We start from the raw sequence: 16,870 nt of genomic DNA, 5'->3' as shown, positions 1-16,870 counted from the left end.
GTGGACGTGATGAGCCGGGGTCTTGAGGCCGTTATGGACTGGATGAGGGCTAACAAGCTTGTGCTCAACCCGGAGAAGACCGAGTGGCTGTTGTGTTTCCCTCCCAATAATTCGATCAGTGTTCCATCACTCAGGCTGGGGGGTCAAACTTTATACCCCTCAGAGAGGGTTTGCAACTTGGGAGTCCTCCTGGATCCACAGCTGACTTTCGACCATCATCTGACGGCTGTGACCAGGGGGGCATTTGCCCAGGTTCGCCTGGTACGCTGGTTGCGACCCTACCTGAATCGGGAGGCTCTCACAACAGTCACTCGGGCCCTTGTGACCTCTAGGCTGGAATACTGCAATGTGCTCTACATGGGGCTGCCCTTGAAGAGCATCCGGCGACTTCAGCTAGTCCAGAACGCGGCCGCGCGAGTGATTGTGGGCGCACCTCGGTTCGCCCACATAACACCTATCCTCCGCGAGCTGCGCTGGCTACCTGTTGATCTCCGGGTGCGCTTCAAGGTGCTACTTGTCACTCATAAAGCCCTCCATGGTAGTGGATCTGCGTACTTGAGAGACCGCCTCCTGCCAATTACCTCCCTGCGACCAATTAGATCGCATAGATTAGGCCTCCTCCGAGTACCATCTGCCAGTCAGTGTCGACTGGCAACCACACGGAGGAGAGCCTTTTCAGTAGTAGCTCCGACCCTCTGGAACGATCTCCCCGTGGAGATTCGTACCCTCACCACCGTCCAGACCTTCCGCATAGCCCTTAAGACCTGGCTAGCCCGCCAGGCCTGGGGATAAAGATAAGCTGTCCCCACCCGAATGATGAATGAATGTTGCTTTTATTTTTATCTTATGTATTATTTTGTGTCTGTTATTTGTATCCCCCCTTCCCCCATTTTTATGTAAGCCGCCCTGAGTCCCCTCAGGGAAAAGGGCGGCCTATAAATGTTAATAATAAACAATAAACAAAACAGTTAAAAATTGACAAAATCACCATCAGTCAAATGCAAAAAGCCGCACTGCTTGGATCTGCATGCATATTACGAAAATACGTTATGACATCCTAGACTCCTGGGTGGGGCCCGACTAGTAACCAATGCCAAATCCGGCGAAACAACTGGCCGCTGTGATACAATTGTATAATAATAATAATAATGATAATGATAATGATAATGATAATGATAATGATAATGATAATGATAATGATAATGATAATGATAATAATAATAATAATAATAATAATAATAATAATAATAATAATAATAATAATGGATGAATATAAAGAACAAGGAAGCACTGAATAACAAACACCAACAGATATTGCTCAATTAGCTAAGAAAATAAAGCATCAAATGGAAGATGCTGAAAGAACACGTTTGCCAAAGCTGAACCAAGTGAACCGGAAAGAATTGAGAAAGGTAATAAAAAAAGTCAATAAGCTGTGCAAACCATTCAAACCACTACATTAGCTGAAACAAACCAGCTGATGTATGCAGCAGCCTTCATAACCACCAAAGAATTGGGTTTGAAACTACAAAAGAATCAAAGAGGCAAAAAGAGGAAGCCTAAATGGAAAATTCAGTTGGAATTGAAGATCAAAAAATTTTGTGGAGACTTGAGAAATTTGAAGAACCTAAGGCAAGGTCAGCTAAAGAACAAGCAGGCCAAAAGCAGCCTGGAAGCAAGATACAATTTGGAGGAAAAAAAAGATTGCGATAGTAATTGAAGAGCTGAAGCAGAGGGTTGTTGCCGTTGCTGAAAAGATTAAAAGATATGAAAACCAAGTAACTCAATTCAAGGAAAACTCACAGTTCAGAGCAAATCAGCACCAGTTTTATAAAAGCTTAGAAAGGGGAGATGGAGTAACAACAAATGAAAAGTCTGATAAAGAGAAAGCTCTGAAATTCTGGAAGAATTTGTGGGAAAACAACAAGAAGCACAACAGAAATGCAAAATAGATCAAACAGATTGACGATTCTATTAAAGTGCATAAAATGGAAGATGTGAAAATAACAAAAGAAATGGTGCAAAGACAGTCAAGAAAAGTGAAAAACTGGAGTGCACCTGGACCAGATGAGTTACATGGCTTCTGGTTAAAGGCACTTTACAAGTGTGCACAAAAGATTGGCAGCCCAAATGAACCAGATCTTAAAAACACCTGAAAATGATGAATGGATGACAACTGGAAGGACATTTTTGATCCAAAAAGATAAAGAAAAAGGAAAGGATCCTGGAAACTATAGATCAATCACCTGTTTGCCAACAACATACAAGCTCCTTACTGATATCATTGCAAACCAAATTTATAGATATTTGGAAAGAAATAACTTGCTTCTTGTAGAACAGAAAGGATGCTGCAAAAATTCAAGGGGAACAAAGGACCAACTGCTGATTGACAAACTAATCCTAAAGATTTCAAAGAAAAGACGAACCAATCTGTTCATGGCTTGGATAGACTATAAGAAAGCATTTGATTCAGTTCCCCATAGCTGGATCAAGAAATGCCTGAAAATCTTTGGCATCAGCAGCAACATACAAAAATTCATGGAAACTTCAATGAACCTCTGGAAAACTAAGCTTATAGCTAATGAAGAAGTACTGGGTGAAGTTGAAATTAAACGAGGCATTTTCCAGGGCGATCAATGTTCCCTCTAATTTTTTTTCAGTGTGAGCGGAAAAGTATAGTGTTTGAGCGGCACATTTTCATGCCTGAGCACCTGAATTTTTTTCACAGATGTCACCTAAGACAACAACAAAATCAGTGTTATTTGAAACTCAAAGTTATGTTTATTCAAAGTACCCGCTTAATTAAAAGTGTTATATAATATCAGTATCACTTAACAACGGTCCTGCTTAGCAACCAAAATGTTGGCTCAGAAACTCTGGCATTGAAGCACGCAAGTCTTAAAGCTGTCAAGTTACAAGACCCTTGCACCCCTAACCCTTTAGGGAAAAAAACCCCAGGGGTCTTCAAACCTGACAGCTTTAAGCCTTGCTGACTTCAACTCCCAGAATTCCTCCTCCAGTCATGTTGCAGCAACGTCATCTGCGTGGATCTGCTCCATCTTCGGTTTTTTTCACAGGAGGTAGGGCTGCTGCTGAAGATGCCAACGAGCCCCCACCGCCACTAGAATATGCATTTGTTTAGCATGACATAGTCTTTCAACCAGAAGTATGGAATAAAAGAGAGACTGATAAATATTTAAAAAAATAAAACCAAAAAGCAGCTATTTATTTGAGTTCTAGATAAACATTTAGTTCAGATTTAATAGTGTTTCAGAGATGTGGCTGTCAGCTATTTGTGTATGTATGTTATTATTATGGAAGGTTAGATGAGATTTCACCAACATTATTCACCCCTGATTAATGCATTCATTCTAATAATCGAGTCTGACTCTGAATTACAAATCTATGTCTGAAGAATCTGGGTTAAGTTTTGGATTGGAAATTTGGGGAACATGAAAGTTTATGCATAATTTTTGTAATTTTTTCATTGGGTCTTAATAATGATTTTATTCATTTGGGATTTTTTTCACAGGCTTAACACAGCTCTAATTTTGTCATTAGGAGCAATGTAACATTGGCCACTAATGTATTGTATACAGGTTGCCTTAGAAGGTAATACCTTTTGTATAGTAGGAACTTAAGATAGGCAGACTTCATACAGATAAACAATTGAGAAATATTGTTCTTTTTAAAAAGCAGTGTTAATTGCTGCACCTTTCTCATATTAAGTATATTAGCTCAAGTTCATGTTAGGAAAAACTTTCAGTCTTAAAGGTTTGGTGAGGAGAAATCCAAAAATTCTTTTAAAGAATTTAAATTAAATTTGAGGCTACCTCTGCTTTCGCTCTCCCTCCCTCAGTTGTGCAGCAGCGGCAGCGGCAGCTCTCAGCCTACGGCGGCAGCGTCACACAGGCTGTGGAAGGAGGAGGAGGAGGAGGAGGAGGAGGAGGGAACCAAAGAGAGGCTTTTACCGGGTCTGCGCCCCACAGCCAGGACTGTCCTTGCACCTCAAGCCGCGTTTCTTCCTGCAAAGCCCTTCGGGCAACCCGAGAGTTCCGCTTGACGCCAGAAGGGCTTTGCAGGAAGAAACGCGGCTTGAGGCGCAAGGACGGTCCTGGCTGTGGGGCGCAGACTCGGCAAAAGCCTCTCTTTGGTTCCCTCCTCCTCCCGCTCCTTCCACAGCCTGCGTGACGCTGCCGCCGTAGGCTGAGAGCTGCCGCTGAAACAAGTTTGGGGAGGTCCTTTGTGGGCGGCCAGTTCTAGCCACCCGCAAAGGACTTCCCCATGTTTGCTTTGAAAGAAACCTCTGCGTGGCAGTTAGAAACCTCTGCGCGGGGGTTTCTTGCCATGTGCGCGGCCGCGCACGCGCGCACCTTAGAGGGAACAGTGAGGCCGATTCCCTTTCACCCCTACTTTTTATACTCTCAATGCTACCACTGACAATCATTTTGAAGAAGATGAACTATGGATACGAACTTGCAAAGAAAGGACTGAAAATTTCGCACTTGGTGTACTTGGATGATTTGAAGTTGTTTGGACATGGCTTAAGATGGGAACCATCGAGAAAGAAACTGAAGGTTTAGTACTTGTTGCTCAAGAAGAAATACTACAAACTAATGCCATGAAAGTGAAGATACAAAAATCCACTGACATTCCAACCAGCTGACTCTGCAACAACGAAGTTGAAACTGTTTCACATTTAACATGGGAATGCAGCAAAATTGCACAAACTGATTACAAAGTTAGACATGACCAAGTTGCTAAATTAATCCACTGGTCATTGTGTAAAAAATACGACTTACCTGTATCCAAAAAGTCATGGGAGCACAAAGTGGAAAAAGTTACCAAAAATGAGAAGGTGAAGATGTTGTGGGACTTTCGAATATAGACATATCGTCATTTGGAACACAACATGCCAGATATCATGGTTGTAGAGGGCCGAAACGTACAATATATTGACATCGTGTTACCAGGAGAGTAGAAGAAAAAGAACTGGAAAAAATCACAAAATACCGCAACCTGGCATTGTCATTGCGGCACTTGGTACCGTGTCCAAAAATTTTATAAGATACATCAACAAATTGCAACTACTTGCAATTACACCAGCAGAACTGCAAAAAACTGTGCTACTCGGAACATTGTATATTTTAAGAAGGTACTTGGTTGATACCTAGAACACTGGCAGCAATCCGTATCAACCATTAGCATCAGTCAATGGTATTTGTGATGCATTTTTGAATGTTCAATTGATGGAGTTTCATGTTTAATGAATAAAGATGATGATGATGATGATGATGATGATGATGATGATGATGATGATGATGATGATGATGTATATAATTCAATGTTAGGAACAAAGCATCAGGACCATTCATAAGATTGCAGCATAAATGATCTATTGAAGTCTATTCACAAAATTCTAGTCAATTACAATCAGCACTAAATTGACACTATATGAGAGTCAATGAATTCAATCAGAGATGGATGAGCTTTTGGCAATGTAAAAATTCTAAACTGATGATGCATTTAACTCTACCCTCCAGCTTTGCCTGCTCTTCTCCTACACCATGGGTGTCAAATTCGCCGTATCACATTGCCATCATGTGATGTTTTGTGACATTTTTCCCATTCGTAGAGCTGGAGTGGGCATGGCCTGTGTGTGATGCATCCGGCCCGCGGACTGCCAAGTTTGACACCCCTATTCTACACTTATTTTTGCAATTTACACATTTAGTCAGGCATGGAATGAAGAATGGGTGCAATGTTGATATCACCTCCAGTTACTACCCAGCCTCCCCGGCCTTCCTGTACTCATGCCCTACTGTGTTATTTATGCCCCAGTCTTTCATTGCTGATATATGGCCTGTTCCAGGCCTCCCAAGCCCTCCCAGCCTCACTCTACTCATACATGGCCTGCACCAGCCCTTCTAAGGTCTCCCCCAGTCTCCCAACAACACTTCCCCATGCCCCTCTATAGCAGCATTCCACATCCCTATTCCTTACCTAGGACTCCTTTTAATTCCTGGTTAGCAACCCACACATCTTGTGATTATGGTGGCAACCAGGGTTGCCATCACTAAATGATATGGTTACATGACATCACACTTTATAAACATGAACCTAGTTCCAATTGCGATCAGAATCCCAGGACTACCTGTATCATCCCACAGGAGGTGTATAAACCAGAGTGGCTGCTGTTTATCATAACATAATATGGTCATGTAGTGTTTCATCTTTGAGGACAGATGGGTACTTGAAAGCAAATTGAGTTCTATTATAGAACTTGTATCCATGGCTTTAAAACAGCTATTTCCAGTCCTACATCTGATATAAGGTGCAGAGAGTAACCATATGAATTTGCTTTAAAGAATGAAGATGGGTGTTACGTTTGCATTCCTACTTGTACTGTAGAATCTTTTTAGAATCAAATTTAAAGATGGCACAGGCCTATAATAGAAAGTCTTTTTATATCTAGGCTAGTAAGTCTACCGACTGAGTCACTTACAAAATACAACTGAAGAACAATAAGGGAATACTACTACTATTGGTTAAAAAAAAACTATATGTGCCATAAGGCCTGATCCAGATGGTTATCAAATCATTAACTTGATAAACTCATAAACAATATTATTTATGATATTCTGCCTGGAGTTAGACATCACAAAAGATTTAGGGCATGGCAATTAGAAATCTCTGGGAACAGTGGAAACAGTTTGAAAGCATTAGCAATAACAAGGTGTTAGGAGGTGGCTGCAATTTTTAAAAAAACTTATATTTTTAACTACTTGTTTTTATCGAAAATAAAATAGCTAAAACATAACTGCTAGACTGTTTTAACTTTGTATAGTCTGTTTTTGTATCTTGGTTGAAAAGTATTTTATTTCTGTAGATGTTTCAATATCATTGTTAAAATCATGTTTATGCAATTATGTTAAATTACTCACAGGTAAGGCTTTCCTATGCAAAGAAGAATTATCTCTAGTTTAATCATTCTTTCCGACTGAAATAGGTTACCTTTGGGAAAAAGTATATGATGGAGATGATCATGCTATGAAATTCATTATCCCTGTTAATGTGTCACAGAATCTGTATCTGTTGGGCACAAGGAACTGTGAATAACATGATGAATTGATTGAATAGTTTGTTTACTGCTACTTGCACAGAAACAGAACCTTGCCAGACTAAAGTATATAGTTGCATAACTATCAGCTATATCCTGTGAAGGTTTAGGAAGAATCCCTCAAGGCCCTTTTCCAAGTCCAATTTGTCTCTTAGCTCCTTGGGAAAGAACCCCTCCCTTTGCAACTTAGTGTCAGATTCCATGATAGAATGGTAAAGAATAACCATGAAGAATGATAGTTCTGATAGGTTGGTTGCTTACTGTAAAGTCCATGAAGCAGTTCCCTCTTTCATTCAAAGTACAGTATTGTTTTAGAACTCTCTGGATCCTGAATGCACATACTCCACAGTGAGATACAGTGGTGGTTGGAACCTCTTCTGTAGGTGTGGCCTGCTTTCTGGGTCCACTGGTGGAACCTCTTCTAACCGGTTCGGTAGATTTGACGAACCGGTTCTACCGAATAGGTGCGAACTGGTAGGAACCCACCTCTGATGAGATACCAAATGTTTAGATTGGAAAAGAGAGATGTACTTTCTCTCCAAGAAGATAGGAATTTTGTCTTTTGTGACAATTATGCAGATTGTTGTATCTCATTTTTTAGTACAAATTTAGAACAGGTTGTTATATCTCATTTTTTTTTTGTTATATCACATTTTTAGCCTCTATCTGGAATGACTATGACTATGACTATGACTATGTATGTATGTATGTATGTATGTATGTATGTATGTATGTATGTATGTATATATAGTATAGTATAGTATAGTATAGTATAGTATAGTATAGTATAGTATAGTATAGTATAGTATAGTATAGTATAGTATAGTATAGTATAGTATGTATGGGTATATATGAGTATATGTGTGCGTGTGTACATTCCTTGATTTATGAGCATTATGACTTAGTGACCTTCTGAAATTGTGACAAATATCACCAGAGCTACTTACAATACAATTTCAAAATTCTGAGGACCAACCCCTCCCTCCTGCAGTCACATTATCGTATTTTGGATGCTTGGCAACCAGCCCTGATTTACAGTCATTTGCAGTATCCAGTAGTCATATGACCTCAATCTACAATTTTTTAGCTGGAAATTGGCATTTATTTCAAGTTTCCAGTAAAAAAAAAAAGTGTGCATTGGTCGAGTTGGATTTGGTTAATGGTCACAGTATTTGGTAAAAGAAACATGCAAAAAGGGCATAAAGTTGGGCACAGGACACAAGTAGCCTGCTTAATGACTGGTATGTCTTACAAGTGTAATTCCGAGCTCAATTGCAGTCATAAGTCAAAGAGTGTAATTATAGATAGACATACATCGACAATGCTAATTGTGCTGTTTTAGACCCTGTGCAGGAGTGTGTGTGTACACAAACACACACACACACACACACACACAGTTTATATTTCAAAATTTTGAGATTGCTTTTCCAATTCTCAGCATTCAGACAACAGTTATAATTACTCGTAGAACATCCAGTGGTTTAGTTCTTTAGGAATCTGTCTTCAAATATTTCTATCTATGTACTTTCTGTGCTATTCATGTATTTCATATTCTCTTTCTGTATTAAGGATCAATTCTGATGTGAACAAAAATTTAGCATAAATAGTAACAATAGTGGAAGGTACACAGGAACAAATCTGATAACAATTGAAGTGCTGTTAGTAACCTGATCCCAAATCAAATTAATCATGCAGGATAACCCTATGGAGATGAACAATGGTCCTGCATTTGAATCTATTCAAAGTAATTGTGACTGAGAAACAGAGGAGTGTAGAACATGCATACATGACATTTGCATAAACATTTTACAATTATAACTCTTGGTCATATCTTGGAACAAAAAGAGGGAGCTAAATACAGGAATAAAAAGGAAAATTCTCTTCTCCATGAAGCTATATAATGTGAATGCCTATCTGAGTAGTTCTAGAAGTGTTAGTATTTAAAGTAATGGGTGAATGTAAAACAGAAGAAAAGGGACAGCTGAGTTCCAGAGACCAGGCATGTGTAAGTGATGTACAAGCTTCTATGTGTTACAAAACAATTTAATGTTGTTTCACCTCAGTCTGGCTACAATTCATATATTAAGGAGCTGAAAAAAATATATTAAACATATAACCAATATAGCTAAAACATCTGGAAATTGCGGATTTAAGACAAAAGAAGCTATGGGTAGTCCTTGATTTACAACCACAATTGAGATTGGAAATATTGTTAAGTGGTTTGATCAGTAGGTATGATATTACATGAATATATCCAATTTTCTGGTGCATTAAGAAAATAGCTACGGGGATTAAGTGAGACACATGACTGTGACTTACAACCTTCCTTGCCAGCTTCCCCATTGACTTTGCTTGTCTGAAACCAGCTAAAATGGTCAGCAATGGTGATCATGTCACCGCAGGATTGTTTAAGTTCTAGCTGATTGCCAAGGATCTGAATTGTGATCACATGACTGTGAGAACCAGTCATAAGTCACTTTTTTCAGCAGTCTAAATGAATGGTCATTCCTTTGAATGGTTGCTTAAACAAATGGTCTTAACTTGAGGACTATCAGTATTAAATCTCACATAGAACTCTAGTAGCTGTAATTTAAAAGTATCCTAAATTCTATACATTTATAAAAATTAAAATATGGGGATAATAATTAAAAAGCTCACTGGCATTAATATATATATTTCTGATACATATATATCATATTTGCCTATCAGTTTAAAATAAACTTCCTTTATAACAGAACTCCAACTCAGAAGCATGGAAGAATATCTTGCATTAAAGTTAGTGAGCTGGATACCAATGTCATTAAACTCAGTGTGACATTAAAATGTAACAAGACTTAAAGCATGATTAACTTTTTTCACTTTGATTTTCATTAAAGGATTTGATTCAAACCAGTTTATATGTATAAAAATCAACAGCACCAACAGCAAGGAAACACAAATCTTGAGTTTACAAGTTAACAACCCGTAAGACTGTAAACTTGGTGAAAGGGGGAGGATAGAGCAAAGTTCAGACCCCAGTTTTATAATGAAGTATGTCATATATGATGGTAATCTAGGTATAACTTTTGACAATGAAGATACTGAAGTGGTGGGTATCTTCTGCCTTTGACGATCAGCTACCAACAGTAAAGGAACCAACAATCAAGAAATATGACATAGACAAGGGTTTGATTCAGCACCAATGAAAGTCTGGGAAAAGCTATTCAGTTGCCAAAAAAGTTATATGTACTCTACAAATAGAGTAGGCTATAATCTACAAAAATCAGAATGACACCAGCATCGTTTTTCCTGTGACAGTCTATGGAAAGAGGACGGAAAGATTATTCTTTTTTTTTGAACTTTGGCATTACAGAAACATTTAAATTTTGATATTAGAGAAAACTCCTGAGAGTACCATGGAGAGCTAAGAAAACAAATGAATCCATTATTATTTGATCCAATTTGTCAATACTTCAATTCCTATGAAAATACTATTAAAATATCACATCTTCTCAATGTTTCAGTTACATCTTCTGTCATCCTTTTTCTCCTATCCTTTCAGGTTCTTGGTGATTCTCAAAATCTGCTTTAAAGGAGCCTCAATTCAACAGGACAGTTTTAAAGAATGCAGGCTCACTCTTTTTCAATAGCAGATACTGTTCCATCACTGGATGAATGCAGTTCCATTGTAAATTCAACCTAGGGAGGAGTATCATAAAACTTTCAGGTTATAATATTTTTTCATCACCATTCTTCTGAAATGCTGTAGTCACTTGGATGTTTTCACTCTGAACAATTTAGCTTCCACATATACAATTTTGGTTTGGTTTGGTTTGGTTTGGTCTGGTTTGGTTACAAAACCAAATATACAAGACATAAAGAGTTCATTATTTTCTACATTGACAATAGATTACCTATTTGCCTTTAATTAGTAACATGCTAGAGTGACTTCTGGAACCTGTGGTTCCTATTGTACTGTCCCTTTAAGCTTTGTGACTATGAGGTCACTTTGTGCTTTGAAGGCACTTTTGCAGGGAAGAGCAACAGAGACTGGAATCGAGTTATTTGAGTTCTGAGCCTGTTGAAAGTTGTCAAAGAAACCACTGCTCTGCAGTCATAATAGGATAAAAAAAAAACATTTAAAAGAGGCACATTGAGACTCTCTTCTGTTGCTTGCCCGGTGCTGAAGGAGATGAATGTACCCACATCACCCAAGACTAAAACTGAACAGGACTGCTTAAGATATGGTAAAACGGGCAGCTTTCAGTTGGATGATTTTATAGCTGGATGGGTAGGAGGTAAGTAATTCATGTGGGAATAATGTGAAAATACAACAAAGGAGCATTAAAAAGGGGCACAGATTTAGTTGGATGTTGAATTCTAAATGTAATAGTTTGCACACATAGAGTTCAGTGTATTTCTCAGCCATTTGTATGGTTCCGTGAGTATAATTTACCCAATTACTGAAGAAAACATCTTCTGAATTAAGCAGTAATTGCTTGTTATGAACATTCAGTCCTGTGATCTTTCAAAGGTACTAGATCCATAAATCAGAGTTGGTTCAGGAGAGGAAAACACGAGCAGGATTAAGTTTAATGGAAAATTACTCAGGTTCCTTCCCCATTTTACTCATGCCTCTGATAAAGATTCAATAAAATCTCCTAATTAATTGAACTATGAAGTCAGATCCTGATGTTTAGACATAAAGATTCAATAAAATCTCCTAATTAATTGAACTATGAAGTCAGATCCTGATGTTTAGACAGCTGGTCTAATATTGGCCAATCAGAAACCTCCGTACAGCCACTCCTTTCATTAACTGTTGGTTTGACTAGAGATCAAGATAAGAAAATGTGGAAAAATACCAACATTGTCTATGTATTTCACTACTGGTCCCCAACCTATTGACAATCTAATGCTCTTATGGATTCAAATACTCTAAACTCCATAACTCTTGGAGAATGGCAACAGAGAGATCACTTGGCAATCACAATTCAACTTCTGTAGTTCAGGTCTGTGTTGAAGGAAGCATTACAGGGCACTTATATACTCATGATATGATCTCCCAGCCATATACTCATCTATTATGAAGTACATTCCTTCAGAGTTAAGGTTATAAATGCAAGTAGTAAGCGGCAAATATTGTATAGGAGATGATAGTTCCTAAATTCCCAAGTTATATCATGGTTATTACATAACTGAAAAAGGTAAGTTGTATATGTATAAATCATACAGCAGGTCTGAAGGTCACAAAAGGCTTTGGTGGTGAAGACCACATCTGTCCAAAGATCTAAGTATGGCAGATGCAATGGTTCCCCATCATTCCTGTGCTTTTCAAAATGCACAAGGATTGTGGCATTTCCACTACAATCCATCCTTACCCCTTTCAAATTTTGCTCTTTTACTTCCTCTTCTTGCTAGAATAGATTCTGCATCCTGGGTTTATAACTTTTTGATCTTAACATATAATATACTCAGAGTATTAATAGGGCAGAATTCAAAAAGTAATACTACAAGATAGCATGCCATGATTAGGGCATTTTTGGTTTGGAAATCCATCCTGTAAAGCTGTTTCACCCATGATACATGGTCAGATTATATCCCAGGTGATTCTGACAAGTTTAGCTTGTTTATAGTCAATGTTTAATTCCTTCCCTTTATAATTTTAGTTTAGTTTCAATATATGAACTTTCCCAAAGAAATTAGACTATTTGCAACACTAGATTCCATGGGGAATATGAAGTTGTACTCCTCTACTTTCATATTAATGTCTTCAATTTCATATTCAAAAAAAGCGTTTAATATTTCACAGTGGTGCAGGTGGAGAAATATGACACCCTCCTAAATTGTAATTTGGAAATCACTTCTATTTTTCAGTTATACACATCCTTTTCTGTTATCAGTCATTCAGGGGAGATTTTTGTGTAATTAGATCCATACACATATGGAACAATTAAAGGTAATTTGCAGAATGCTAAAATGGAGCAGCATTCATAAGAGACTTTTTGGAAAATCCCATTATTTCCCTGGGATGGTCAAAATGCCAGTACTCATGGTGTCTAAATGTGAATTAAAATTCCCATTTACTACATTTAGAAATAGGAGGCAGGGGTAACTTTGTGACCAATCCTTGCATTTAGGACCTTTACAGATTGGTAAAGCAAAGGAAAGCTAAAGTAAGATCATAAATACAGTTGCAGTTTCATTTAGTGACTGCTTTGGTTAAGAACTGAGTTGCCATTTGTAGTCACTAAACAAGGATTACCTGCAATGTTAAGTTAAAATTATCTATTACTAACGATACATTTTGTTGAGATATAGCAGCCTTTTATAATATCTGCTTTTCTGCTATTTAGCCTTTATTTTAATATTATGGTCTAGTGATTCCATTTTTTTCCAGAGCTTCTATTTTCTAGGGAGTTAACTATGCTAATTTTAGTCCTGACTATCTACTATGTTTTCTGAATATCTGCATACGTCTTCTCTTCAACTCAGAATTATACATCGGCATTACCCATGGAGTATATTGAGTTATATATTGCGTTTCAATGGTATATATGTAAAAAAGTAGAGTTGCACATGCTGACATGATAAAAAGTCCTTGCATAGATTCCATTACTTGATGAACTTGCTCCCTTAATAAAATAACTCTGGAGGGAGAGACAGTTATTAACACATGTGCTTGAATAAAGTTTATATATAAAAATATATGGTCATGTTCATTTCATTCTCTTAATCTTTTCACCTGGGAATTATTGTATCTTGCCGAGCATGCTTGGTGGTTATCCTTTATTACTGGTAATAATAATTTACCAGTAATAGTAATAAAATTTTTACCTGTAATGTACTGGTAATAGTAATTTATGTTCTATAAAGTCTGACATTAAGAGCTTGCCAGTGCAATTTAAATAATCAATGCAAGACTCATAGTTGGCTTGTGGCTTCATGATAGCAAGCAGTAAACCTCATTATTTTATAGTCCTGGTAAGATGATTTTTTAATAAATTGCCAGTTGCCTTTGTTTGCAATTTGTGTAGTTTCTAGCAGAAATTGTCAGAATATACTTAGTTTGACTGCAGTCAGTATAGAAGATAATTGGGAGAGAAATATGGAGGGTGATAGTCTTAGCAAATGAAAATTACTATTTTTTCTGTTTCTTCTGTTCATTAGGTGGATGCCCCATATATGCCCATAAGTATGGAAAGTAGGGATTCAAAGGGTCTTTTGCTTTTGGGAGGGAGAAGAAAATCATCTTTCCATTTTCAAATTCAGGTTATATTGCACACAGCAGTCTCTCGACTGCTCCTGATCTGTATTCATGCTGGTTTAACTTTAAGCTGCTTTAAGACAATACTGTCTACTCTGAGATACTTTGTCAACATTCTTGCAGGGCAATCAGCACAGACAGCAGCTTACTATGCCCTTTCATTAGACCAAGAGTCTTCAAACCTGGTGACTTTAAGACTTGTGGACTTCAACTCCCAGAATTCCTCAGCCAGTCTTAAAGTTGCCAAGTTCAGAGATCCCACCGTGTTAAAATACATATACATACAAGCATAATAACCAGTCTTGTATTAGACCCTGCTTTTCTGGGTGTTAGTTGTTGGAGAGAATTATTGTGGTCTGTTTCCTTCTTAGCTGTTTATTGTATCTTTTGAATGGTGTGTAAATGTGGAATTTCTCTATGTCTGTTGATTGTTGATTTCTCTGAATGTCAAGCTTCCAGTTAGTCTATAGCATTTTTTGTTTAGGATACTCAGAGTTTCCCAGTTGAAATTATAGTGGGTTTATCCATGTGTTATGAGATTAAGTAGTTTTCATTGTGTCTTTTGATTGCTAGTTGATGTGCATTGATGTGCTCTGCTCTTCTTCTGCCTGTCTGTCCTACACAATAGTTGTTAAAATTCTTATATTGTATGTGGTACATGACTCCTGTTTTTATTTCTTGGGCTATTAGATCTTCTGATTTACTTCATATGTTTTGTAGGATTTTAGTTGGATTATGTGCTAAAATGAGGCTTTGTGGTTGTATAATCTATTGGTAATTTCTAAGATGTTTTAAATGTATGGCAATGTTACCTTTTTCATAGCTCCTATTAGTTGTGCTATAGTGGGTTGTGTGGTCAGGCACTTTCTGATAAAGTTGTGTGCTGCCCATTTTGTTGGAAGATGTTGCAGGGGTGGCCTGTTTCCTTTTCTGGTATTCTGTATTGTTGCTAGGGAAATCCTAGAAGCTCAGCATTCAGACAAATCAGTTACCAAGCAGAGATTATCCAGACAAACAATCAAGGAAAATACAATATTCTAATCAATGCTGGCTAGGCAACTTACTGTATATAAATAGGAAGCAAGTCCTATATACACAAGCACTGATGATGTTACCTAGTTGACTAATGAAACATCTGCAACCAAACAACCTGTCAATCTAGACAGGTCACATTTCTTAATATCTGATGACTCCTTGAACAATAATACTGTCAAGCTGTAAAATGCTGTGGAATGAATGCTTTGGAAAATGTAAATGACCTATTACCTTTCCAGTACAGATAGCAACAGTTACACTGATCAGTCATTAACAGCAAATGTCATTTACTCATATAGCCAGAAATAAACCTCTTATTTACAGAATATACCTTATGATGGAAATGCGTCTATTTTGAGAGTTATCCTTTATACAATAAACATATTATGTCCCAGATTGTTGGGGGTAATATGCTGACTCTGTAAATTGCTTAGAGAGGGCAAGTGGTATATAAGTGTAAGCACTATCGCTATGTTTCCATACAAAAAAGTAAGACACTGTTATAGATCAATTAGGAAAAGCTAAATAAACCAGTTAGATTCTTTAATTAAAATAAGCGGTAGTCATTTCTAAAGCTTACTAAAAGATTAAACATTATTCAGCACCAGCAAATTACCTGAATCACAAATCCAAGAAAAGAACATTTAAAGAACAATCAGTTAAATGAAACAATGGAAATTTTATTTAGGGAAGCTTCCTGCAGTGAATTAAAATTGGCCATTTATCCCTGATCATAGGAGTGGCTCTCCAGATGAGCACTGGTGGCAGAGAATGTTGTAGGTGAAAGAAAGAATCAATGAAAATTATTTTCCTCCTTGTTCCAAAGTTGGGTAGTCGAAGTCAGCATCTAATTTTGTTTAATTTTCAAATCAGTGTGAGTAGCAGAGTTGTAATTTCTTCTTAAAGTAATGCTTTGTGATAGTTTCTGAATTTGGTTATGGACACTGTGTTACTGAACTCTCTGGAATATATGCATATACACACACACATTAAAGGTGGGTTGCTAATTTTTACTACCAGTTTGGGTGCACTCCCGTACAGGTGTGCACGCACGTCTGTGCATACGCAGAAGCATCCGGGTGGGTGGGCGGAGCCTCCCGCCACTGCTACTGCCAGTTCAGCCGATCCAGGCTGAACTGGCAGCAACCAATCTCTGATATACAGATACGTACCCTGTTTCCCTGAAAATAAGCCCTCCCCAAAAATAATGCAACACAGCAGCAGCCATGAGGTGACCATGCTTGCTCCCTCCTGCACCTCAAAAATAATAAGACCTCCCCGAAAATAAGGACAAGTACTTATTTCAGGGGTCAAAAGAAAATAGGACCCTGTCTTATTTTTGGGGAAACAAAGCACACACACACACACACACACACACACACACACACACACACACACACACACACAGAATCATAGAGACAACTTAAAAAGAAGAAACCAGCTCACAAGTTTCCTAAGAACAGGTCTTA

The 16,870-nt window shown here is 37.8% G+C and overlaps 1 long non-coding RNA gene across 1 annotated transcript in view; it reads right to left on the bottom strand.

Annotated features, from left to right (window-relative positions):
- Positions 1-16,870, bottom strand: part of LOC148048069 (uncharacterized) — a 111,003-nt gene that overhangs the window by 46,961 nt on the left and 47,172 nt on the right. The gene's annotated exons all lie outside the window — the stretch shown is intronic.

Source organism: Thamnophis sirtalis, unplaced genomic scaffold (genome assembly GCF_051295495.1).
Source record: "Thamnophis sirtalis isolate CommonGarterSnake01/CBP01778 unplaced genomic scaffold, rThaSir2_p1.2 scaffold_3, whole genome shotgun sequence".
Classification (NCBI taxonomy): domain Eukaryota; kingdom Metazoa; phylum Chordata; class Lepidosauria; order Squamata; family Natricidae; genus Thamnophis; species Thamnophis sirtalis.
This window is presented reverse-complemented; position numbering and strand designations above follow the sequence as displayed.